Raw genomic sequence first — 3,029 nt, 5'->3', positions numbered from 1 at the left:
TCTGTGCAATTATGGCTTGGAATACTGTCTTTGGAACAATTTCTTCTATAACAAGTATTGGATAACATCTATTAGTATATGTAAAAATATAGACTAAACAAAATGGTAGATTTTTTTTTTATTTCCCCTTTCTTCCTTTTTCTGCACCAATATTCCCTATGGAATCTAGTAAAGATGACCATAGAGATGCTCCTTAAATTTCACCCTCATTGTGATGGCTGAATTAATGTGCTTAGGACCTGCTCATGGGCACGTGTGAACTATCTCTGTTCAACAAAGGAAATGCATTCCTTTGAAGTTTCTATTGGGTTTAACAAAATCCAGTTTCTTCATATCAGCCTATAAATCCACATTGGTTTTCTTTTTTAGCTCTGGGCCAGGTAATTTTTTTTTGTCCAGATTGAGAAAACCATGATGGCAGGACCACATGTTTTCCACTTCTTTAAATTTAGTCCAGCATATGGGTATATTTTAAGTCTAGGTATGTTTCTAGTCAAGGCTGTCTTCAATTGATTTCATGGAACATCTGTCTATGAAGTCAGGTTTTTACCCTTTCTGTAGTCTAGTAGAGAGGATAAAGAGTAAAATTACTCAATTTTACTTAAAATGTCTGGATGGCAGCTCCCACTAAAAACAGAATACACAACATTCCCCCATCCTTTTCTTTGACTTAATTTAGGAAAGTTTTCACTGTTTCTTTTTATGTGGATAAAATATATATCAGTATGTATTGCAGCCAATGTAAATTGACAGCAAGTGATATCTCTTTTTCTATTCAGGCATCTACATATACATCTGCATCAACATCTACATCTGCATCTATATATCATGTCTGCTATTAGGTATCTTGTTTTTAATTAGCCATCTTCAAAGCAATTTCAAATAGCATAATTTTCCATCATGGATATGATAAACCACAGTTTAACAAATCCTATATTTTTGTCTTTAATGTTTTCCTTCTGTTAATATAATAAATAATGCTACAATGAAGCATTGAACATTTTTATTATAATTTTATCAGTATAACTAATCATTTTCCTGTATTAGATTATCATCATGTCTCCTCAAAAAATATTATTTAGCTTTCATTGTTTCACGGGTCAGGGCTTTGAATATATGTTGCCTAACTACTTTCCAGTTTAGTTTCTACAAGAACTTCCATCTTTCTGAATCATTATTAGCCTTGACCAATGTAATTAGTAAAATAACTATTTGTTAAGGACAAATGATTATGTCTTTCAGTGTAATTTAACTATATTTTTCATTTTACATCATATCAAATGCAAAGTCACTTCAACTCTGTAAATCTCAAAATAGATGTCACACTCCCTAAAAATGAAATCGTAGAAAATTTCTACTGGGATAAATTCATATTACTGATAGACTGAAATAAAAATTATATATTATAAAGTATCACAAAAGGTGTAGCCCTGATTTGGACAGAGCTTATTAAGTTGTTCAGGGAAGAGAAATTAATTTAGCTGGGGTCATTTATCCTATCTCTGAGTCTATTTTCAAAATCCATCAAACAACCTAATTTGATAGATCATGTCAAGTTATTGTGGTACGTAAGGATTCAGTATCATTCAAGATGTCTTCTGATTCTCAAATTATATTTGTTCAGTGTCCTCTGCTGAGGTATTTGTCATTTTGATTTATTAGACAAATATGTTTTTCTTACAAGTTTTAAAACATTGTTTGATATCAGTGCTCTATTTGTCTGAAATAAAAGAAAAAACTACTATTTATACTTATTGTGAGACAAAACTTTCATTTCTTTTCCCAAACATGCAATATAGTGCAACTGGAGAAAAGAAGCTGCAGCACTGTGTCAGAGTTCATCCTCCTGGGATATTCAGACCCCCCTGAGCTGAGCATCATCCTCTCCCTGGTGTTCCTTCTCATCTATGGAGTCACAGTGACGGGCAACCTGGGCATGATCACAGTGATCCAGGTCAGCTCTCAGCTTCACACCCCCATGTACTTTTTCCTTAACTGCTTGTCCATTGTGGATTTCTGCTACTTCACCATCAATTTGTCTAAGATGCTGGCCATAACAAAAGCAAAGACAAAGACATTTACTTCCTGGGTTGTATGGTATAATTCTATTTATTTTGTACTTATGCAATCACTGAGGTCATCCTGCTGGCTCTGATGGCCTATGATTGCTTTGTGGCCATCTGTTACCCACTACTGTACATGGTTATCACGTTCTTGAAGATATGTTTGGGACTGGTATCTCCCTGTTATCTCTGTGGAGCAGTGTGTTCTCTGATTCACATTTGCTTAACTCTTGAAATCCCATCCTATAGATCAAATATGATTAACCACTTCCTCTGTGATTTACCCCCCTCTCTTATCTCTTGCTTGTGTGTCTATTGATGTGTCTATTAATGAACTACTATTGTTTATTGTGGCCACTTCCAATGAGATCATCACCATCATGATCATCTTCACCTCCTATTTGTTTATTCTCATCACTATCCTGAGGATGCACTCTGCAGAGGGAAGGTGCCAAGCCTTTTCCACCTGTGCCTCCCATTTCATGGCTATCATTGTCTTCCATGGAACAATCCTTTTCTTTTATTGCAGGCCCAGTTCTGACTATAGTCTGGAAACTGATACAATGGCCATGGTGTTCTATACTATAATGATTCTCATGCTGAACCCCCTGATCTATAGCTTCAGGAACAAGGATGTGAAGGCAGCTCTCAAGAAATTGGTGGAATTCAAATTACTTTCTGCAGGGTTAATTTCTTAGTTGGTCTCAGGGTTTCAAATGGGACCTTTAAGGAGGAGATTTTCTTTGAGTGGATGGGGATGAAATGTTAAGGAGAGATGACCTTTAAAAGCTAGGTTCTTGGAATCCTTCTTTCTTGTCCACTAAACTTGATCCTTATTTAAAAATTCACAGTACTGGACAGAGCATAATTCAAATGCACCTGAAATTTGACTGCTCTTCTCCAATCCCTAAGTGTTTTGAATGAGTATCTGGGATGGTTTTTAAGTCCCAACCTTTGCTGTCTAGA

General features: G+C 35.4%; 1 pseudogene; it reads left to right on the top strand.

Annotated features, from left to right (window-relative positions):
• Positions 1-1,548: 1,548 nt before the first annotated feature.
• LOC119505188 lies at positions 1,549-2,761 on the top strand (annotated as a pseudogene).
• Positions 2,762-3,029: the final 268 nt, after the last annotated feature.

Source organism: Choloepus didactylus, chromosome 10 (genome assembly GCF_015220235.1).
Source record: "Choloepus didactylus isolate mChoDid1 chromosome 10, mChoDid1.pri, whole genome shotgun sequence".
NCBI classification, from domain to species: Eukaryota; Metazoa; Chordata; class Mammalia; order Pilosa; family Megalonychidae; genus Choloepus; species Choloepus didactylus.
The sequence above is the reverse complement of the archived record's forward strand: the minus strand, read 5'-3'. Positions and strand labels throughout refer to the sequence as shown.